The following is a 25,151-nucleotide window of genomic DNA, read 5'->3' as shown; positions in this document are numbered from 1 at the left end:
TCCCAAATAAAGGTGTTGGCAGGCAGCAGTTTGATATTTCCCCTTTTTCCAAACAGGCCATTCATTGTGTGTGGGTATTCAGCAGTAATAATTGGAACAGAGAATAAAAAATTAAAAAAACACATTGAATCTGGGCATTTAGGGGCAACAAATCAGCTATTGTCTTCTATTGACAATCACACCAGCTATTTTTGTTTCCAAAGCTTCTTGAAAAACTACTGGTTTGGAATTAATTAAAACAAGTTGAAGCTGTTGCAATAATCAACTGGCTGGAACTGTTTACTGCATTTTAAAAATATAAATAGTATAAGTCGCACTTGAGTAAAATTCGCAGGCCTAGTTAAATTACGAAAAGTGACTTATACTCCGGAAAATACTGTATATACCTTTGTCTGACCAATGATTTTAGGTCCATTACAGACCGACCCCGATAGATTTACTTTGATGAAGGGGACCAACAATACAATAATACATTGATAAAGGAGACCAACAATATAGAAGCGATATACGCTTTGCATCTTTTGTTATATCAACCACTAAACCAAATGGCAGTCATTAAAAATTATCTTGACTTAAACTGCAAATACTTTGATCACATTTTTAGCTGGTTTAGGTTTGATATACATCATGGAAAGATTTGAGGACTCAGTGTTCATCACTACATACCTGACAAGACATGCATTACATATTCAGACAACATACAGGGATTGCCGTAAAGATATGTCATTAAAATACCAAGCTTTTAGAGCAAATCTTAACCACTAGAAGACTGAACCCACCTATGTTGAAAAATGGATGCCTCTTTGTCTTCCCTCGCAATATACAGTGTGCAATACACACCAAGTTCATAATATATGCTTAATTCTTAATCTCATGGGGCTACAAGATATTTTCACTAGCTTGCTGTGGAGGTCTTGACTTTGCAACAAGAGGCATAGCCTCCATCTTAGCTTGCAAACCAACAGTCGTGGCCGTAAACACGTGTCAGCTCTTCAAATGTTGCCTCTAGAAGTCAGTGGCACAACAATATTTTCCCTATGTGAAATTTGCTAGGTAAGAAAGGAGGAGTAGGTCGTGGACTTTACTTCTTTGTTCACGCACGGCACGAGTGGAGAGTCGTTAATTTATTGAAAAGAAGGTAGGCGGACGAAGCAGCGGCACGGAACTGATACCTTGCACGGCTGTAGATTGTGCACGGAGGGAGGGGGTGGAGGGAAGAAGGCTGGTAACAGGGGGTTCGGGGGGCGAGGGGTTGTGCCGACCAGTGCGACAGAGGAACGCTTAATGGAAATGAGTGACAGGCTTTCAGAATGATTTACAACGGGTGGCGCTGCGGCAGAGGCGGCACTTGATGGATGATACTGAAAGACGGAGACGAACCATAAATCATGTCTGGGTATCATTGACAGAGATAAAGGAGGGCGAGAAAAAGCAACGGCATTGACGTTCATTCTTCCAATAATGTACATTGACGAGTTACACTACAGAGCCTTAATTAAAAAGTGAACATGGGTTCCCCCAGCAACCCCCTACTGCCTCACACCCCCACACCACCACTGCCCCATGGTCCCTCAACACTCCCCCTCCGGTTGTCCTCCCCCAGCCTTCTGTATTGCCTTATCAATGGTAATTAAAGATGCAGCATCCTTGGCCCAAAGACACTTCCGCCACGCAAGATTAATGCCGTGCCAAAAGATAATGTCCATAGCACTTCCTCCTTAAACAAGATCTGACCCAATTGTTTATAGGGTTTTGCATAGAGCTTCATTGTTTCATCCGGGCTGCACGCTAAAACGTTTGCAGTCTTGGAAAACAAATCATATTTTCGACTAACTTAATTTATTCAACGCATATATGCATGCACAACAGGAGTCGGTGTCATTGACGACGACGGGAACGGAAACGTTTCGTTGAAGAACATTTTTTTTCGTGATAGTGACATAAGGGCGAAGAGCTAAAAATGTGTTTTAGATGATGGTAACATTCTAAGACAATTGCCGACCTGGCAACTTATACGTTTTCCGGATCGCCTCGGTCACTGATAGCAACTGAAAAGGTCATTGTCTACTGCTAGTATTGTCATTCTTTAAGCATGATATGTGCATCTAAGTGCATATAAATGTAGTGCATCTGCAAGCAATGCACCCTGACAGTCCTGAAAGTGCGTCCTATGTAAGTAAATATGTTTTATTTGTACATTTTTTATCACTTAATAAGGGGAATTGCAATTGTTAATGAGCAATTGGCCAAGGTTGACAGTTATGTGATTGTCGTGACGAGATGAAAGTTTCTGTCGTATGTTCACAATGCCTGACATTTCTTTATTGTATGAGTAGTAGTAACATTAATGTAGGTAATGGATTGATACAAATAAGCAAAAGAGCTAGCTCTGCCCAACAAAAAGCAAACTTGTACATTATCTCAGCCCTAGTTGCATGCCTTTCCATTGCTGAGCGTGCCATCTGTCAATGGCTAAATGAGTGCCCCCATTTCTTTCATTCTTTTCCTGCATCCACGTCTTGTACTGTTTGCACATTGTTCACTGGCCACAATGTTTTTGCATGAAGGGTTTATGGAGAAGAGTGTGGAAATGCGTTAGCTTATCTGATGTCTTTTCTTAAAATAAACAAATGCACAAGTAGTGCCTCCATCTTTGCACCGGGCTCCTCTTAAAGATGGCGTCAGAGCGCCTTGAGTGCAGATGGCACCTGGATAAACTGGAGGAGCCCTGCAGGAGCCTGAATGAGTGGCATTTCACATCAGCTGAGCTCGCTTTACGTGCACACAATAGAGCAACGAGGTGAAAGTAATCCTAAACATCTGTCTGCTGGGTCTGACACGCACAGGCCGTTTGTTCAAGTTCTAGGAAAGACACTCGAACGTGGGGGTGGGGTTGATGGAGGGGCTGTTAGAGATATCAGTTCATGCTCGAGCCTCCAGAGGGATTAAGCTTCTGATGTCCCTCCTCGCTCTGTTCTGACAAACAAAACGTGCATCCGTTGAAGCATACTTGAATAAAAAATGCATAAGGACAAGTGGAATGAATCAACCGAAATTGATTTTTGTCCATCAAGATTCTTGTCAATCATGAGACTGGAGGATCGATGTAACAATTGCATCAGATTGATGGAACCAAATTTGATTTGGAACCACCGAAATTGACATATAATTCGAAATATGAATGAATATTTGAGTGACATGTCTGAGCCTGACAAAATGAACTGGGCTTCATTTTGAAAAAAAGTAAAAATAACCAAAACATTCAAAAAGATTGAGATATCATGAATAATTTCTAAACATGTATAAAGTGCTCCAATTTGCGTTCAAATTGGTGTATTTGCATTTATCTGCCATATAGCCATACTAAAATGAGAAGAAAGACAGTAGAAACAACACATTAGAATTATAGTACTAATCTGACAATGGATTTCAAGGAGAAATAAAAATGATTCTTACAAATTTGAACATGTTGCAGACTGAAAATATATATATGGGTATGTTTCAATATAAATACAATAGTGTTTTTCTGTGGATAAAAACAACAGTGTAGCAATAATTTGTCTTTGATTTCAGAGTGGGTTTGTGTGCTATGAGAGGAGATCTAGAAAGGGGGAAATGGTTCTCCCGCCATCCCGCTGTGAGTAGACATGTTGGCAGACCGGAATGAAAATGAATAGACAATGGCCATCGAGCGTTGAGAATCTGTGCTGATACAATCAGACCTGTGTGTGTGTGTGTGTGAGTGTGTGCGCATTAAAGAAATCATTCCCATTTGAAGGCTTGAAGTTGCTTGGTTCATGTTTGATCGCATCTCTACATCAAAACACACTTTGATAGACAAGGCAAATAATAAGGTGTCAATCAAATGTCTTACTTTCTTGTATTTTGTTGTATTTTTTTCTCGTTACTTTTGGTTGCTCAAAACACTCAAACCCAAGTCGCTCATTGACTGTTGAGCTCAGCGAGTCAAAGGTCTGCAAAGTAATGAAGTCTTCCAAGTCATTAGCACACTGCAGTTCCTGCTGATGTTTAACTGTCTTAAAAGATGATCCATACTGTAATAGAGCTAGCTCTGACGTTGGCTCAGGGCCCAAAATGGTAACTGCTCAAATTCTCGAGGGATGCGGGAGGCTTCTAGGGCACTTTCTTGATTTTTGACCTTTTAAGGTGCAGGGTTCGTGGGTTTGCAACACTTAAGTTAATGATATTATGAGATTACAATAAAAATAGCTCCGTCGGAAGACTTCATTTTCAATTTTACTGTTAATTTTTGCATGTATTTATTTCAGCCTGAAGCAATGTCTTTAATGATGCCATATGTTGCCTTTTCACTTAAAAATGGAACTCTGTCTTCCACTGATCTTCAGTTTTATAATCATGTGCGATATTACTTTGTATGATTTGCAATGAGAAGCTCAGGGTTCGTTTGAAGATTAGATATAAATAAATAAAGTCTTTTAGTGTGGTTTATTTTGTGTTTGTCTTTCAAATGTTCAGGAAGTGGAACTGATTGTGATGTAGTAACATGTCTCTAGGGGTTTCTTCCTAGGCAACAAATACGTAACCAATAACAATAGAAGAAGGGAATGCACACCGGACACTCTAGTGAGCTATGTTTAGTCTTAATGTGACAAGACTCCAAAGCAGATCTTCTCATATGTTAGAGCGGCCCAATTTGGGTGGTGTGGTGCAATGTTTGGGTGCGAGAACATACATTTGTGCCGCATTAGAAAAAAGTGTGACGAAACATGCATTGCATTAAAGATGTCCGTAAAGCTCTCGTTGTCGGATGATGTGCGGGAATTACTATTTGCTGTTGGTGAAGAGTTTTTATGAATTGAACTCGGTTGGCTAGGGTAAGCTCCAAAGAGAGGGATATACTGAGACAAAAAAGTCAACCTGTAGCTAACCTGATGAAATATGACGGATCTTATGTAGCACTCTGCTTCACTGGGACTATGGCAGGAGACGAGGAAAGACCTGGTGTATTTACTGTGTTATAAACTGTAGGCAGCAGACAGGACGAGGTCAAATAAAGGAAAGCGTCACTTACAGTTACTACTCTGCAAGCACGCTCATGAGCTACTTGAGTTTTTTTCCCAGCATTTTTATCCGAACAAATCAGAGGTTCAACACAGAAACAGATTATTTTGTTTGGGTTTGAGAGGATTTATTGTGAACAATAAAAACGTTGGTTTTGACATCTAGGCATTCTAATTCAAAGCATGTTTCTGGTCGTAAAAAGAACCCGCAGGCCGACTCACAATGTCTTGCAGCACTTTCTGTCCGAAATTCTAAGCCCTCCCTTCTCTCCCCCACTACTGACGCTTCTGCCGGGACCACCCTGCTGACCGGGTTGCGCCACATGACAGGATGCTGCTGCTCAGAGCTCAGAGCCGTCGCATTGTTTTTCTTGGAGGACGCTGAAAGCAAATCGCAGTTAAAGGGCCGCAGCGCTCGCAGTAAAAAACAAAAGCCGCACAGTCATTCATCAAAGTCCAAAAATACCCCCAACAGCCGACAACCCACCCACTCCCCTCAAGGCCCAATGCACCTCCCACTCTGGGCTTTAACTAGGGCTCCAAATATTTCCAGAAATGACTAATGATACTTATATCTGTGGCCTGTGCCGAATCAATAAGCATTCAGAACAACAATCCATCTTGGGACGTATCGACAGATGTGGCTCAACATCTGCGAGATGCGCTTGGAGGTTTCAATGCGGTGGGCGGGGCCAAGTAGAAGTTACCCCGAAAATGCTTCTATTAAATAGAGGATGGGGGGTGGATTCACCCAATGAGAAGCTAGATACGGGTTAGTCCGACAAGAACAATTCGCTATGTGTACATGACCCCGTTATTAAAACCAGACAGAAAATGCTAAGCTACAAACCCCCACCTCAAAACCACAAGAGCAGCTGACAGATCGCACTTCAGGGCAGCTTTAGCTCCAGCTCCCCTTGAGGGCCCATGATGGATGACTCCCGCAACCATCTCCATCCTTTTTCTATTCCAATTTGACTAGTCACAGGTAAATCTCAAAACTGAGCTCACGTTCAAGTGTTCTGTTCTGACTTAAAAAATATAAATCAAAAGCGGATTCCAACAGAGTCAAAAGAAGCCATCTTGAAAATAAGGAATCTTAAAAAAGCAAGCCGATGTTGTTCCGGGACATGATGTCATTAGTACGAGAAGAGATGTTCACACCCCTGCTGGTCTGAAGGCGTTGAAGAGCAGTTAGCTTAGCCATCTGGTAGACAATTACGGCAGAACAAACGCACCGCCTCAGCAAATAAACCTTGGCTCATCAATCAACACAATGGCCGCAAGTCGGCCTCGTATTGGCTCTGATTTAATAACCCGATGAACTGTAGTAGTGTCAGCTGGTGAACATTCCTCTAGCATTTTGTGTCCGGGAGCTCCAAATGTAAATATCTTATGGAGAACATTAAGAGGAGGTATTTTAGGCTGTCTTTTGCCAGAACGGTTTGTATTCCCATACTATTATTAATGAAAATTTGACTACATTTCCTTACACTCTAGGAAATTTGGGCATCAGATGACAAAATGTTAAATCTGAGTTTGAGTCGACTCATTTTGACGATCTGGTGATAAAGAAAGAAATTTTTTAAAAGTATTTTTTACATGCTGCTTTAAAAGCACCCTGTGCCTGATCATGTGATTGTAGTCATAATACTCGGAGTAAATATTCTTATTCTTTTAGTGCTGCAACTTAGTCTTATAACATAGCATCCCCAACCACGTTTCGATTCCAACCACTGTTATTAACGTGGCACCAAACAAACTTGTAGCTGTAGTAAGTGCTGGTGCAAGTAAAACATCAGCACCTCAATAACTTTCATTTGAAAAGATGACTGACTCTGAGGTTTTCCACTTCTTTCCTTTTCAGTGTGTAATCATTTTTAGTAGCTTTCTAAGAATGGCCTGTTTGCCAGCTGCTAGGCACAGCCTAGTGAAGCGTAGACTTCACGGGCATGGTTACAGAAGCACCTGCCTCAGGGCTCCCACCTTCTCTCAAGAGGGTCTGGCGGCGTTGCACTCCAGGCGAGCCTCAGTGAGAATTCAATGGAGGCAAAGGCCAAGGCTAGTGGTTTGTTTAGCTATTAGTTGGCGCACTCAACTCATGCATGGGTTTCCAAATCAGCACGATTACACGTATGTTCGTGGCGAGGGGAGCCAATTTTAAGTGAAAAATAAAGCCTGAAAAGTAAATGATTTGCCACCTGGAAGTATTATCATCCTTGCATGGGTTTCCCAGTGGTTTGTGTATTAGAAAATGCATATTTTTTGTTGTTCTTTCTGCCAATTGGATTACTTTGTGGTTTCCTAGCCCTAAAACTTTTAGATCAAAAGCAATGACATTTTAAAACATGACTTTTTTTACCATGACATTACATGTGTGTAAAATTGATTGATTCATTAAAAAATGCTTCACGGAGCTGAGCAAGACCAAGGTCGCATTTCTATATCCCATCATTCCACAGCTAATGATACTTTGGAGTTCTTTAAACAGCAGATTAACTGTGTGAAAAGTGCCTCTGCTGGTTGCACTTCTGTTATGCATGCTTTTTGGTCTCAAATGCTTTAAGACGCAATTAGCCAACAATCAATTTCGCACAGCCAAAATAATTGTTTCAAGTCAATTAATTGATTGTACCGTTGTCTCTAGGTACTTGCAATAAAAAGTACACAGACTCTTAACAAGCGTTGACCTATGCATGTACGGCGTACTGATTAAACTTGAATTGGAGAAAATGCACACAATCCCAACACAAAATTTACAACATCCTGTTCAGGTGAAGCCTTTACTAATAAATCATTTCCTGACCATAGTATTTGTATCACAGGAGTATTCACAGTAGGAGAAAAAAGGCACACAGTGCTGATAAATGACTCTAATTGTGAAGCCGCAATGTCAAGGTTAACTGACAAGCATTAGGCTTAAAGGACAGAAAAAGTTTAGAGTAACTACAACTTTTTAATTACTAAACGAAATGGAAGTGTGAGAGCCTATCAGGTTGGTAATCAAAAGAACCCTTCTAAGACAATGTATGTTCTTAATGACGGACAACTCAACACCAAGAACAAAAAATAGTGTTGTAATCTGCTCCAGTATAAATTAGCTATAATTTTAAAAAGCAGATGGAGGTCAAAAGTGACAAACATTCACAACATCGCCCCTCTCTGGTCTTAAGTAGTTTTCTTAATTAACATTTGCCCGATGGATTTAATTGCAATCACAGACACCCGTGAGAACTGAGTGAGGCTTGTCTGGTAATTGCAGATGTTGAAATGAGATGATGGTGTCGCCATGTTAAGTTAAAATGCAGAACTTAAAAAAAAAGAACCATCGGGAGGAGGAGCTAGGGGTTGATTGCCTGTTAGTGCGGCAGACGCTGAGTTTCACCTGAATGCAGTCTTTGTCAGGAAGAAACAGATGTGTTTTTTGGGTTGTGCTGGCCTGTGCTGCAAGAAAATAAGTAGGCCACCGCCGTGGTCGCCAGTTCTGCTTGGTACACGCGTCACCTGCCAAGTCGTGTTGTCCCATATGAACTCGGACGTGAGCTGCTCTGGCAACAAGCAAATGTTTTCATTTACCTCAGGGGCATCTGCACTCTGCAGTGGTAGCACCAGGAAGGGTCACAAACTCTTGGTTTGGGAAACCACAATGTAAGTAGAACTTTGTGCAAGACAGAGTGGAGATGACTTGCTAAAGCCATCAGGCCGGTAATTGAGGCTAATGCACAAGCATCAAAATTGGGTCTATATTTACTATATGGTATATTTTGGACTGAGTTTAAGTCACACCAGTCAACGAATAACAGAATAAAGGAGTTTTCAAGACATGTCAGTCAATTAGAACACTATGAGCTTAGGAATCTGTTTTTGGAGGACACGTTAAAGTTTCACCCATTTATTTGCTGCCATCACAGCTGAGTCGTTGGCGACAGCTTGTCATCAGTCGACTGCTTTGATCAGCCGACTCAAAAAAATGCAGGGGGTTGGGAAGAGTAACCATTGCTGACAAGTGAAAAGAGAAAGCAAAAGGTACACAAAATGTTTATAAAGCACAATTTGAAAGACCAAAAGAAGCAAAAAAGTGTTGATAAAAGACAGACAAGGATATGACAAAAACAGTGCTAATCAACTAACCACGGAACCTTGCAATTGCCAACAAGGATTGGAAGGATTCAAGAGGACAAATCAAAGTTTAACTGTTCATTTCAAATCCGAAAATTGTATCTTTGAGACCATTAACAACGCAGCCAGTCTTCACAGCAAAGTGAAGAGTTACTCATATCCTGCCTCCGTTTAATGATTCACCACGAAGAGCATCCACTTGCTTCCAAGAGGGTTCAAATCCCTTTTCCCACAGCCTCTTTCAGTCGGCATGATAAATGACACACGTCATTCCACTGCTGCCAAACAGTACAGAGGGGAATTGTACTGATATATGATTCACAAGAACAGGAAATAAACTCGGCCCTTCAGTGCAGTATTCCCGCTCGCCAAGTAGAACGGACCTGGACAGCGTCAAACTCTCGGGGAAGAAGCAGTAGGGAGGGAGGCGTGCGGGTTGGGTCCTCCTGAAGACCAAAAAGGGAATAAACGGCAGGTCTAAAATACTTCTAACCGCTGATGAAAGACACACAAGCCTCGAAAATAAAACAAAAGCAAGGTCGGAGGGTTGGGGGGGATTGAAAACAAAAAAAACAAGAACTTGCAACCTCCATCTGCCCCCAATTAGACTGCAGTGAGCAGGGCTAATTAGCGAGTCATTGATTTGAGAAAGAACTCGCACAGATCCAATGTGACCATAGACATTTCTTTAAAACAAAATGTGCTAATTATAGACTATGTTTCTTAATGTCCAAATCTGGGGTGACCTTTAGTAGTGCTTGACTTGCGTCCCAAACGGAAAAACATAAATGGCATGAAGAATACAGTTATATTTATATAGTTTGGCTTAACTGGTTTCAAAGCACAGTTTAAGCGTACAGAAAATGACTCCAGCTTTTCTCTTCAGAAAAAAAAATCCACTTTCCATTATGTAAGTATCATTATAATCAAGTCACTTTAATACATCTTCCGTACTGCCGTACTCAAAGGGTTACCGTGGCCTATCCCAGCTGACTTCGGGGGAAAAGGCAAGCTACATCCTAGACTGGTCGCTAGTCAGCCAGTGAGACTCAAACCCGAACCTGTGGGCACCAAAGTCAGGCAAGTTAACCCCTCCGCCATCAGGCGGCTTTACTTAAATACAGATTGGGAATTATTATTGCATGTTATAGACAGTATCGCATTATTTTTGTCTGCCAAATAAGTTGCCAAAATTATTTGACCACTGCATGCGATTAATCTCAATCAAAAATTTTGAAAGCATTAATATATATATATTTTAATTTACTTCCGTGGGCCGCAGAAAGTGATGTAGCAAGCTAGATCTGGCCCCCCGGACACCACTTTGACACCAGTGATCTAGAGTATACTCATTAAATTGGGTCAATACATACAACACCCCAAGACCAGGGTAGACGGCACCTCCAACTGCATGCCCAAACACAACCATCCCCCCATTCCCACCACCCACACTTCACGGCCCCCCCACCCATCGATGCAGCATTGAGCATTGGGCCATCCCAGCGAGATGTGCCCAGGGCAGCACTCAATCACCCGGACAGCGACATCCTTTAGCCATCACTATCAGAGAGGCCCTTTTGGAAGGGGGTGTTGTGTGCTCCTGTGGTAGATATTTATGAGTGGAATGAACACGCATACGCACACATACACACACTTGATGATAAACTGTGTGCTGGAACTGTGTAGTTCATCTCCTCCTCATTTCCAACCTCTAAGCACACCCCAGTTGTTTGTGGCCCTCTTAGCTTCCCATGTCTCACTCAGGGAATCTAAAGTCAGTGACAGGGCCACACTATCAAAGATTGCTTTGTCGAAAGATGTGGATCAAATCACCAAAACTTTCCTGCCGGTTTTACTAAAGACATTTTAAGTGATGGATGGCTATATTCTAAAAGAGGAGGGTTTTCTATTGTTTCCCGGTTAGAATGCTCGCTTGGCGGTGTGAGGTGAGCCTTACACGACAAGGTTTTTGACTAAAAATGAGTACAAACGCTCTCATTTTTGTTTATTCTCTCATTTCTGCTTATTCTTCTGCACTTTGAAGCTTAAAAAGTGTTTTCCAAACAAAACGACAATGGTGGCCTATATTGTTTTTGTGTTTCGACGACATATTCTTCAAGTTTGTAAATTTGATCGTCAACACAAACTGCAATGTGTACATTACATAATAAACGCATTGTCCAAATAAGTGGCATGGCCTGCTACATACTTGTCTTGCATTAAGTGATCATACGTTTGCATTTTTTGCCGAACACTAGGAATCTAAATGCCTCAGGGCAGACATGTAATTAGATTAGATAACTTTATTTATCCGATATTAGCCATGTTTTTGCCAATTTCAAGTTCCTTAAGCTGCACGAATATGTTTTCCGTCTCATTCGTTCCATTGTCATAAATAAATGACATTGAGGAGCATTTCTTACTCTAGCACATTTGCCAGTGACTGAGGCTAAAGCCTCTACATTGTCATTCACGACCCTTCAAAGTGGGTCAATGATGACCAGACTTAGAGCTGAGTGGCACGTGCCCATAAATCCTCCTCACCACCTCTAGTTTGCTCCAGAAGATAACCATACGTTCAACCAGCTCTTCTCTAATTAAAAAAAAAATGTTTGGCTTGCTTGCTTACTTATGGAACTCCGTAAGAAATATCACATCTTCTCCAATCGAAACATGATTCAATGTAGTCACCCTCATCCTGAAAATAAAATACTTCTTTGAGGTGTAAAACAGGATAACACCAGTGGTTCAAATCCTGCTTTTCATCTAATTAGAGATTTGCATTTGTTTTCGCTGCCAAATGTAATTGTTTTCAAGTACTGACCATCTGATGAGTCACCTCAACTATATGTGTTAACAGTTAGCTGGATAGTTTCCCTGAGAAGTTTTTACTTGCGGTTTATAGAATTGGTTTTCCATTTTCAAACCGTAAGACTCCAAATGATTTTTAAACACATTATAAAGCTGTGTCATGTTTTAACTGGAATCTAATTCAGTGTGTTGCGTGATATGACATGCCAATAATCAGTCAAAATGAATCATATTCTCTCCAACATTAAACCTGTTTGATGTTTATAGTCACAAATCGTTATGTACACTATGTGGTAACCAGATAGTTGGGTGGTGTCACTGATTCTGTAGCAATGATGTGGAATACAAAGAACAATATTCCCTTTGGAAATGAGCTTAACCTTGCTCTGATCATGGAAACGTCCGAGAAACAACTGGTTATCTTTCACTAAAATAAAATTAAACAAGTTCATTCCTATAAAGTAAGGAGAAATTCTACTGTCCGGTGCTATCACATAAATCTACAAGAAAACACTCAAGATTGTCGACATTGATATCCTTATTTATTTTGTGCCGTGATGGCCATTTCAACTACAACACAAGCCACGAAAACAGTCAGGAAGCGCTACAAGGTTTCTTTACTGTGTGCTCCCCCACATTTTATGAGCCATTTGTTAAAAATCAGTGTGTGTCCTCCGTTTCAGAAAACAAACTAGTACTACACACAACATGTTTCCTTTTTCAGCCTCCTAACATTTGAAAGTGTGAACCTCCACAAGCTTACTGCACAAAAGGATAATGCTGTTATCACATGTGGCCCAGATTCACATGCCAACAATAGACACACAAGGTTCCGAGGGACATAAATCTGTGCGAGACACCCCTAAAGCCACCAGGCAGCCGCATTCCGCTTAGCTCACTATAGCACAGCTCTAGTTTGAGAGCATTGCTCTTTCTAGTTCTGCCCTTTTGGTCTGCTAAAACTTCATGATGATGCTAAAAAAAAAAAGGTGGACGCAAGCCTTTCCCTCACAGTGATGTGGATTAATTCTTTGGGTAGGGCTCAAAACAGAAACAAAATAAATCGACTGGCCATGTATAGATAAGAGTAGTGAGATGTCAATCACAGTCGCTTGCTCTAAAACCCTCTGCTGTACACGCCTCTAACTACATTCCAGCTTTTTATCCGGCATGAGGTGGAGATGATCCACACCCCCGGCAAGGCCTTTCCCTTTGTGTACTTAGGTGTTTGGCGTTGCCGTGACTACTGCGAACATATCCACACCTTGGCGAGTGTGGTGCCGGGCGGAGCAGAGCGAATAGGCTAACTGAGGTTCGTCATCAAACACTAGCGATAATTAGAGAGCTGAGTTACGGCCATATGTTATTTTGATGAACATTCACTTCCCGTCTAGGCTGAAAGAGTAAACAGCCACCCACAAGTATAATCACAGTGCAGTTATCTCTCTCTGTGATATCACCCCGCCCTCGTGACTTGACACTGAATGCCATATTTATTTTATGGGGAGGTGGTGGTAGATGTCTGGGAAGAGACAGGCAGAGGAAGCAGTCATGTGCACAAGACAATGGGCCAACTTGACTACAATAACAGTGTTTATGAACGGAGCGCCCGCATGCTGTGCGGAGCTGATCTGAAAAGTAACCTTCTATTTTCCTCTTGACGGCAGCTGACACAGCTTGTGTTTTAGCGGGAGCTCTTGAGGTTTTGCCACCGATTGAAATGCGGGCGACCTATGGCAGGAAATAAGAGGGGCGGGGGGCGGGAGCCAAGGCGGCTTTTCATCATTTCAGCCAAATGGGAGAAGGAAATGAATATGGATGTCCTCGGGCCGTTGAGGGGTTGATGAGGTCCCTTAAGGCAGTGATTTTCAACCACTGTGCCGTGGCACACTAGTGTGCCGTGAGAGATCGTCAGGTGTGCCGTGAGAAATTATCCAATATCCTTTTTTTTAAAATTAACATTTATTAATAGTTTTCTGCAAATATGATGTCATTGTCCAGTGTCCGTGCTGTAGTAAATATACTATACAGAGTGTCATTTTGTAAAATTTTTGGTTAGTGGTGTGCCACAAATTTTTTCCAATGTAAAAAATGTGCCTTGGCTCAAAAAAGGTTGAAAAACACTGCGGAAATGACTGGACAGCACGGCAATTTCTGCCTGGGTCATTGCCAAAATTACCCAAGATACAGTGGGTTTTGAAATGGGGCCACAAAAAGGAATTTGGAAAAAATATAGTATTATAACTAGTAGGTTTATAAACCAGGCTGCATTCCCTTTAATGGGGCAGTGGTTTTAGAGTAAAAAAAAATTTTGCATTTTGACTATTCAAATTTTATATGAAATAGCATCAAAAAGCAATCATTTATTTAATTTTGCCAATAAAAGAGTCAATCTTTCAAGACTATTTTTTACCTTTGTTTTCCATCAAGCCTCATAAAAACATAAATAGATTTACAAACACAGTCTGTGTACTAGTATCTACCATATGATTACAAAACAACCTTGAATAGGTTTGACAGAAATCTGCTTTTTTTACTTGGTGATATATTAATTCTAGAGGAGGGAAATCAAGGTAAAAAGAGAGAAAAAAAGAGAGGCGTCAAAGCTTACTAAGATCTGGAAAAGGCCTCTGCCTTTGCTCAATTGCTCAACGTAGCGAATAGCGGCAATGACATCAGCTGCCGCACCCACGGGAAGCGTGCGCGTGACGTGTCAGCACGGTTCCCACCAGCGGCCGTTGCTCTACGACAGACATGCGAGCTGCTTCCCGTACAAAGACCTCCCTGTCTAATATTAATCATGTGGGGATAAAGTTGTAAATCCTACTTGCATTAATGTCTACGAGGGGTGTGGCTTTAATCAGCTGTAAGTGTCTTAGAATGTCAAAGTGACAAACTTGCTTTTTTCCCCCTCCTGATACCAACTGAGCTTGCAAAAAAAGTATCAGGGAAAGATTTGATGAATTTTACCAGGGCAGATTCATAGAATATTGACAATCTAAAGCAAGTACAATAAAAAAAATGATAATAATGAGTTTCCCCCGCATTCATTTTCTCTTTTAAATGGCACCATTTTTCATGGAGTTATTAGTCCGACAGTCGATTCCAAATGCTTGTATTATCAAACTCAAATCACACGAGGAGCACATTTGTCATCTGGCTGAGATTAAACAACGTTATGGGATGCAAAAATATCATATATGAAACAATCACGATAGCTAGACTTGCAGGGAATGTCTTGATAAAATAATTCATGCTCCCATTCACATACATATGCCCATTTCAGGCTTTTTAATAACTAATTAAAACACTACAGTAATGTAATGTATTCATGGCTAACCTACAATGATTAAAAATATATATAAATTAACTTTAAATTCATGCATCTTTCAACATCAGATGCAATCCCGAGAAATTCCAATTCAGTCCAATAAATGATACGACTCCCTAAGCTTGACGATATTTCAGGACGTCCCGCGGGCGCGGCGGCCCGACAGACTCGTCAGCCGCTGTTGTTGCTTCTCTTAATCAAGTTGTGAGCACAACACAATTATTCCACATCCATCACGGACACTGAAGCTGTCACCGCTGTTTAATGAGTATCAATTAAGTCGTTTCAACTGACTCGCTCAGCACGTTGAGAAGACACAAGCAGGACGACCTCCAAACACAAAAGACCTTCAGGCACAATGATCTTAATGCGACAATATGTCGTCATTTTGTCATGAAATAACGGCTCCATTTGAAAGTTTTGTGAAGGGATATACAACAACTACATCACTCTCCCCACTCTTTGAAATTTAAAAAATAATTGGATACAATTAGATGTGAAGTAGAAGGTTTAAGTCGATGGTTACTATTGGATGTTAAAAGCTAAAATAATCACTTCAGAGTTATTCTTGACCTGAGTCATCACAACAAAACAGGTAATTGGCTAAACCCAAATGCAAGGCTGAAAAGATGGCAAAACAATAAGAAAAAATGTGCATACTATAAACACAATGTCCCTGGAATCCAACAGAGAAGGCCAGTTCATAGGATATGAATTGCATATTTTGGGCTCAAAATTTGGTTTTGTTTGATTTTATAGAAACAACTGAATGAGTAATAGAATGATGGAAATGGGCATAAAGAGGAATTAAAGACTTCAGTTCTAGTTAGGTTTAAAACACTGAATGCAAATAAGTACTGTACTGTGTCAAGATAAATGTTTTCAAGTTGTGCTTTACATCAAGTAGGCAAAAAGCAACAAAATGAGTATATTGCAATGAAGATCCACACTGTTTGCGCTAGAAATACATTAATTGACTTAGGCTTAAAATGGAGAAGTAAATCTAAAATTGTCTTTTGCAATGAAATACTGCAATTATTACCCACAGTGGGCATTAAATTTAGAGTAGTCTATGTAACTCGGTTGACAGCTAACGTTGATTTGATTAAACTTGGGCCGTCAGTCAATAAAGTCCATTTTAGACTTGATTTAATCTGTTTTTCAAAGCTTCTGTTCTTACTTTCTTGTTGGAATCTGTGTCCGTCATACAGGCAAACAGCAAGCTCTTCTTAAAGAAGCTATGCAGAAAATAATTGCACTATCCATGGAATTACAGGTGACTGGGAATACACACAAAACGACACCATTAGACTTCGCAAGATGATGCGTCTTCATCAAGGTATGAAAAGCTATTATCACAATGTATGCTATTGGTTTTTAATTTTTTTGTTTTCAGTACCTACCCTCTTTGGATTGTTATGTTTTTCTTTCGACAAATAAATTTTATTTTAGCGAGGCTAAATAAGTCCAAAAGACACGTCGCTTAAATTCCTTTCTTGTGCTTTTGTTTTTGCTTCCGCTCTTGCGACTCTGGGTATTATTATTATTACATTATACTGTTCACATAATATATCAGCTTGTTTTATGACCGCACACAAAAGATATGAAATGGAAATATTTAGCGGCACGAGCAACTGCATCCAAAAGACGCCAACGAGGGCTAGTTACCAAAATCTCATCAGTGATGCACAAGACCTCGGTTTGACCTGCGCTGGGAGATGGAATATAGCGGTCCAGCAAGGTCAACGATGGCAGCTGAGCATTGACTTGATTCATCAAATTAGATGGTGCGTAATTGCCTCACATGACGACTCATAAAACACGGGGCACATAAAGCTGTCGGGGCGCCATCAAGCTGGCGGTAAACGAAGTTACCAAAGGTGCAAAGTTCAGCACTTCATACAGTGCCGCGGGAACGTGTCTGGCAACACGTCGTCTGATCACATGCTCGCCGTTACCAAGGGGCTTTGGGCAAAGTATCCTTAAGAGCCTGTAGCCACTGTTTTAAGACAAGGGAGATGCTTTCGGACAGTGTTTCCCCCAAAAAATGAAAAAAATCTCTCAAAAACTCCCCTCGAGCTAAAAAATCTAATTTAAACCACTAATATTAACGATATACACTCGTTCCCGTCACCAGATATCAAATGATCCCTAAATAATGTTCCATTCTGCTCAACAATCATTCATATTTTTTGAAAATATCAGTTGACGACACTGCCAGTCATTAAACGAACACTGAAAACCAAAAGCACATTTTACTATAACCACGATATTTCAAGTAGACTTTGAAAGTTTTCTTTCTTTGACATAATGTTTTATTTTATCAAAATATGTTGTCAATTCTTAACACCCAGTCAAGTAACCACATTTTTCTACTCATGAAGAATCAAGTATGTATTGCCGTCAATGTGTAACGCTGATTTTTCTTTGCAATTACGTACTACCAAGCTCTTGAAGAATTAGCACTAATGTTGTCATCTCTCCTGCCATCATGAGCAGTCAAAGGTTAATTTGCATAATTCATCAGAATTATAACTCATTAAGAGTTTGATAAGAAGCAGATAAGATACCTTAAGATGGATGTTTTTTTACTGCTATTATTTAGAGCATGTATTTCTATGTAGGATATTTAATAAAAGAAATATAGTATATTATCTGACCAATGGAATGATTGTTTCTGAATGATTTTCACTTACAACAAAATAGGATCTGGAGTAGAAAAATAAATAGAAAGTCACATAGAGAAATTCAGGGATAGTTAAACATAAATATAAAGATTTCACTCGGTGAAAATGTGCAAAAGTGACGTGGTGGATCATTTGGTACTTCATTATCAAAAAATCGGCAAGCATACAAAAAGAAATCGGAAATTGTCACAAAAACAATTCACTGGGAATCCCCGTTTTAGGCCTACACGGATAAAATAAACATTCCCTTTTGTTAATTTCATACCCATTTTTAACAGTCATTTGGCTATCTTGGCATACAGTTGTCGGTCTATTTGCTCTTGAGCTAAATTTGATTCAGCACTTGAAAAAAGTACTCTTGAGGTTGGTTTATTTGGGAGATTTAGTGACTGGTTGGAGAATATAGAAGTTGCTCGCAGTCCGAATTAACTGTCGGTTTACATTTTGGATGTTATTGGAGGTGCATTGGCAGTGAACAGCATCAGACTGCACTTCTGGGATGTGATCATGGACATGCAGCTAGCGTCTGGTAGGAATCCAAGAATGACTAATCAATGGGAATTATAATAACGATTCAGGTTTTGACTGAGAACGAATGTTTCAATTTCTCAGCGATGTTGTGGAAAAATGGTCAAAATCCAGTAAAATGATAAAACTGTTCCTTTTTTAGATTTTCAAAGTGCTGCTGAATGAAAGCAGAACATAATTCATTTGTAATTTGCCTCCATATGGCCAACAAGCCCCTCCCCCAACTTCCCACCTCCCGATAGAACACATGTAGGTCAACAAGTACAAGAGGAAGGTCTAAATCTCTGCATGAAAAAGACGGAGATGACGTGCGACACAAAGTATAAATTACAAGACGAAAGCTCTGGAAGAATGTGCGTCGTAAAAGTAATACAAGGCACACGAGGAAGTGTTGGTTTCAGAGCAAGAAACATAAAACACACAACCCCACCAGCACTTTGTAATCGATAGCAGGGTCCCCTTTGCCATTGTATCATTCTCGTTTTATTTTTTTGGTTGGTTTATAGTTTTTTCTTGCATGGCATGTCATACGGACATGATCAAATTTCCCTGGCTTGCTTTGAATTTACAAACTTGTTCTCAGACCTAAAGAGAAATAGGTGAAAAATAGACACCGCTACAAGTAATTGTCTATTTGCTGCATGGTATATACAATACATGAATCAAATGGTGTCATTTGCTCGGAAACTAGCGCACGTCTCAAGAGGGACGGCGAGGTAAATGAACGCTAATGCTGGCACAGAGACAGATGGGCATTTTCTTATGTCTTGAAGAGTTTTCCTGATTTTTCAGCTGATCAATCCATATGTATACAAATACCTGTACATATATTTTTTGTACAGATATCCGAGAAACCACATTCGGTGATGTGAGATGATAATAATACCAAATGCTTACATTGAGTAACAAGCAGTTTTTTGTGGTTTCTCAAAGATAATAAACAGCAATGATATACTGCTTAAAGTTACAATTTGGAACTTCCAGGTCTCTCAATGAGTGCAGGGGTCAAAAGGTCATGAGAAAAGGTGTACTGATGTTTTTTTACTACTACAAAAATGACTCACCGAAGGAATGATAACATATTTTACAAAACTATTGACCAAGTGAAATCCTGCAATTCATATAAACACAATGTAAAAATCTGTAAATCTATTTTTTTAAAATTCAGTTCATCAATTTCATACACACTACACTACACTACACTACATTTATACAGAAAATGAGAACATCTGTCCATCTATTCAGATCCAGATCATATAAACATCCATCCATCCACGCATACAAAACATCTGTCTGTCCGTTTACAATATAATATAAACATTTTTTGTCAATTTACATACATACAGACAATGTCAACATCTGTTCACATACACACCTGAATATAGATAGTATGTAAGTCCATAAGTTGCAGACACAATGTAAATATAGTTTTTCCATGAATATAAACAAAGCATGAGAGGTGATTTACACAGTATTTATCCATTGACATACTCATTATACACTCTGTCCTCTCACATTCAGATTCAATGTATAGGATTCAGTAAATGTCTATTGACATAATGTACACGACTAGTATTAATATATCGTCGGAAAAAATTGTCAATTATTCAAACGATATAAGCATTTGTGTCCGTGTGCATATAGTACTGTATTTTCACGACTATAAGGCGCACTTAAAAGTCTTAAATTTTCTCCAAAATAGACAGTGCGCCTTATAATCCAGTGCGCCTTATATATGGAAACAACTGAAAACCAAAAACCACCACTGTCGGATATTAAAAAAAACACAAACGCCTGAACTGAAACAATATTGTTAAATATGCAGATGCCATCTTAGTTTACAAAATCTTCCATCATATAGCTCCTCCCCCACTGCAAGATTTTATACAAAAAAATCCAAAACATCAACAATGGCTGGCTCTAGAGGTGACTGTGTAGTGAGTGCTTCATACCTGGAATTCAATAGCAATTACCGTATTTTCACGACTATAAGGTACACTTAAAAGTCTTAAATTTTCTCCAAAATAGACAGTGCGCCTTATAATACAGTGCGCCTTATAACACAGTGCGCCTCATAATACAGTGCGCCTTATATATGGAAGAAATGTCATTCATTGAGGGTGCGCCTTATAATGCGGTGCGCCTTATAGTCGTGAAAATACGGTATGTCCGCAATCTAGCTGTCCACTCGCACATAATGGAAACATCCAGTCACGCACAGGACTTTCGCTTCTCATCATGTAGAAAACAACTCCATCATCCCCGCGTGCACGCAAAGTTGCAACAGCTAGAGCACACAGCTAGCGGCACCTGCCATCATCTCACCTGACTTCAAATTTCTCCACGTGATTTTACAGTAAAAAGTCGCTGATGAAGAGGAAGTTTATTACCAGAAATCTCTACGGGTGGAAAGCCGAAAACTGCGAACGCTGCAGCGAAATGCGCGGTGCTCAGGAGACTGCATTTGATCAAAACATTTGTTGACGCAACCTCGTCGCACAGAAAAAGATTTAATGCTCGCTAATGATTGCATCACTATGCAACTTCCTAGACCTGGAGCCAAACTTTGGTCCCCCCGCCCCCCAAAACACGCTAAAGTTTTGCTCGTATTACCGTCAAAATAAATCGAAATGGCATTTTTGCTTATAAAAAAAGTTTTGTTTTTGTTTTTACGATGGTTGCCCCTATTCTGAGAGTAAGCATTTTATGCTCTCGAATCAACTCACGAGACGTCATCAAATTTTAGGTATCACACCGCTATGCTTGCTACTCGAACAGAAGGATGACAAAATGGAGCGTAATTTATTTTAGATCAGTAAATATAGGTCACGCGCATTGCTGTTTGTTTATTGGCTGGATAACGCATTAATTGCTTTCCCACAAACTTTGGGAACTAGGCCAAAGTTAGAAGCCATTAATTTTGCGGGCCCAATACTTTTCGGCCTCATTTTTAAATACAAATTTTAAATTTAATTTACCGTATTACAGAAATACAAGTTTCACATTTTTTCATCATTTGGATGGACCTTCAACTGGGACTCAAGTGCGAATTATATATGTATTTCCCGTGTTTTTAGGCTGTTTAAATCTGGAAAACTGTTATGCTAACAGGTGCCTATTTCCCCGGTTGTTCTCCATTTCACAATTGTTATTTTGATGTTCGTTTGTTCTTGATATCTGATCAAATAAAAAATTGCCCTCCCAAAAATGCGATTTATTTTTTTTCCACTTCCGTGTGCATTGTTTGGCTGGTGCGACTTATTGTCCGAAAAATATGGTAGAAAAGTCAGGTCGTCAAGAAAAGCATCTTGAATAGAGACCGATATTTAAGTGCTCGAAAAACCTATGTTTTAGCTTTACCACAGCTTTGATGTTAGTAGTTATGCTAACAAAAGCTCAATTTACACACACAAAATATTTCCTAGTTTAAAGAAAAGAAATAGACATGCCTTGTTTTTCCGTTTTGAACCTTTTCCCAACTTGAGCAGATCAACAACATCTGTCGTGATGCTAGGATGTTTTCTGAAGTAACCACTTAGGAGGAATTTCTGCAAGGCCATTCCCACAAGCTGCTGTCAGTCACGAGCTGGCGCTGCAACATTTAATGCCTTTGTCTACTCCCCAATTCATCTTGTTAACAGCAAATTGGGTTACAGGCACAGCGCTATTGTAAAAATTAAAAACAACAACAGCGAAAGGGATCCTCCCACGGGTTGCACGGTAACATATGGCTCCTTTCACTCAAACGTGAACCTTGCGCTATTACGGCACCCTTAAACTGCGTAAATGGACAACGTGACTGATGTTTCATTCGAATGCTCAAAGTTGCCTAGATTAACACATTTTATCAGCCGATTTTTTTTTTACATTTTAACATAAAAATCCCCAAATATTATAGGTTTTGGTCATTTTAAGACTATACCATAAGCAGCTAATGTTCTATGGATTTGATCATTGCAGCTCTCATACCAATGTTGTTTATTTGTGTTTTTAGTTTTTTTTTTTTGATTGGGTGCAGCCGAGTGTCATTTTTTCTCATTTTTTTTAAATGAGAAAAAATGACACTATATTTGTAAATGGTTGTTTTTCTCCTTGGGCTTTGTGACTGGCTAGCTACTAATTCAGGGTAAACCCTGCCTATTTACTACCCAGGGTTGGTTAGCTGGGAAAATATCCAGCACCCCGGCGACCTTAGTGCATGGAAGATGAATTAATTCAATGTGTTTTCTATGCATCTGAAAGCTGATCTGATTTTTTTTGTAAAATAACCCATCCCTCTCCTCCCCCCTGAAGCCCGAATAGATTGACAGACAGAAAATCTGATATATGCATACTCTACACGTATATGCAGTAGTAAAGGCGTGCCCTATACATTGATTATTTGATGCGACTCGTGCCGATTTGATAACGACTCGTGAAGGTCCACAGACGAAATTACTAAGCAAATCATGCATGAATCTATGGCATATGAACCTATTCAAATTCATTGTCTGCAGGGATGGAAATTGAATTCAGAAATGTTAGGCCTTTTGGGGGGATATCATCTCAACTGGTTCTATTGTAGTATTTAGAATTTTTTTTTTATAGTACTTTCATATTAGATATCAGTATAGTAAGCAGGTATGCTTAATGTAATGTCCAGTGGGGGTTATCTATGAGCTGACATTTCCATAAGCACCTATTAATAAATGCTACAATTCCCAGAGGAGAATCTTGACTAGTTTTAAAAAAAAAAGAACTGCAAAAAGAGGGACAGGGCGTCTTTAAGAGCCCCCGCATTGACAATGAACACACTTAAAAATATATTCCTTTGCATCTTGCCTGTGCTTATTTCCATCCTACTTTCTCCTTGTTCCCTCTGCACACATCATTAAACATATTATTATAACATGACTGTCAGCCGCCGTCTCCGCTCGCTCTATTCTTGCTCTGCCAGGTAATCAATTTGTCGTCACTCTCTGTAACCTCAGTAAAGTCATCAAGTGAAATGAGTTACAGCTGCAAAGAGCCTTCAAGAATACCCGAGGAGGAGGGGGCACGGAAAAATAAGAAAAATGACAACCACGGCCGAGAGAATATTCTGCGGCACCGGCGCAGGTCTTGAAGATGAAATATTAATGCACAATTTGTTTATCTGTGAGCCCACATCTCACAAGCACAAAGCTGTTAATTTTCAAGCAGAGGGGGTTGGGAAAGGGGAGGTAGGGGGGGCTAGCAGACAAGGGATCAGTCAGTCATGAACTCTTCACAGCCATTAGCGGGCCGACATTTTGATGAAGTATTCCTAATGTAGTGGATAGGAAAGAATGAAAACACTCTGCCTGCCAACTTTTGATTGACCATTAAGCCACTGATGAATGTGCCTGTCAGCCAGGAGACAATTACCTCAACAATGAAGAAACTCTTCTGGAGGGCTTATTTGTACGCTTGCACAGGCCCGACACATTTAGGGAGCGTGTAAAAGGATCACTTAGGCACCGTCCAAAAAGTTGGCCCAACCCCCTTTCCAAATGATAAAAGCAAGAGCATTGTTTTTTTTTAAATTTTATTTCGAAATGTGGGAAAAATACTGTGCCTAAAGGAGCAGGGTGACTAGATTTTGAAACTCAAAACATAGAAAGCCAAAGAAATCGAGTGGTGTGTGTGTGTGTGTGTGCTGGAGGGAAATAAAGAATTTGACTTTAACACTACCAAGACAAACATAAATAGTAAAATAACGTGTTCTTTTTCACATCACAAAATTGAATACGAGTCCCAATAGACTCTTTCGACACTGAAAGAAACAACAATGGGAAAAACACAAAAGCTTTTCAGGGGAAGTTCAGTAAAAAACAATGAAATTCCAATTATTAAAATGGGGCTATTTTAATGCATTTTTAACGTCTAAATCGCTGTAAGAATCAAAATATGTTGTGTAGTTACTGTTTAGACTTAAGATTAAAAACAATGATGAGATCGTTAGAACACACACATACTATAGAGATATATAAATTTATATATAGAAAAGATAAATATATAATGCGTATACGAACAAAGCTTCACAAACGTATTCCAAATAGTTATACTAAAACGAGTTCTCTAAACTTACAGCTGCAATGACGATGCCACTTGTCTATACAATGGTTGTCATAACACAGGCGGTAATGATTGACACACAACCAATCAATACTGCTTCTTTTATGATTGACATGCATGAATAGCCAATGACGGTATAAACAATCATGCTTAACTAAGGAACAAATTATGGAGATTGAAGTGTGTGCTCTCAGTGGTTTGAACACAAATTTATTTTCAAGAACTTGTTCGAATTTATTGGAGGAACGAGAGAAACGACAATTACAAATTAATATGTGGGTAAATATTTTCGTACATCTCTCAGCAGGTGCTTTTGTGTATGTGCGAGCCCCCACTTGTGTGTGTGTGTGTTTGTGGAAAACTCAGTATCTTCCTCACGTAGAAATGCTGCGCTATTATTGGCGGAGAAAATAATCGCCATCTGCTCACAGCATCCGCAGCCATAATAAAGACTGATAACTTCACGCAGCCAAATACGCAAGAAAAAGAAATTGAAAAAAAACAAGCAAACAGACATGGCATTCTTTGACGGCCTAAAGGTTGAAGGGATGGGGGCGG

The 25,151-nt window shown here is 39.8% G+C and overlaps 1 protein-coding gene and 1 long non-coding RNA gene across 2 annotated transcripts in view; one reads left to right on the top strand and one right to left on the bottom strand.

Annotated features, from left to right (window-relative positions):
- LOC144204143 (uncharacterized) overlaps positions 1–21,636 on the top strand; it is a 39,724-nt gene extending 18,088 nt beyond the window's left edge. The window contains exons 2-3 of the long non-coding RNA XR_013327833.1: positions 16,515–16,642; positions 20,876–21,636. This is a non-coding gene — a long non-coding RNA (uncharacterized LOC144204143). The remainder of the gene's footprint in view (positions 1–16,514; positions 16,643–20,875) is intronic.
- Positions 1–25,151, bottom strand: part of tshz2 (teashirt zinc finger homeobox 2) — a 39,936-nt gene that overhangs the window by 13,233 nt on the left and 1,552 nt on the right. The gene's annotated exons all lie outside the window — the stretch shown is intronic.

This window comes from Stigmatopora nigra, chromosome 1 (genome assembly GCF_051989575.1).
Source record: "Stigmatopora nigra isolate UIUO_SnigA chromosome 1, RoL_Snig_1.1, whole genome shotgun sequence".
In the NCBI taxonomy this organism is placed as follows: Eukaryota; Metazoa; Chordata; class Actinopteri; order Syngnathiformes; family Syngnathidae; genus Stigmatopora; species Stigmatopora nigra.
This window is presented reverse-complemented; position numbering and strand designations above follow the sequence as displayed.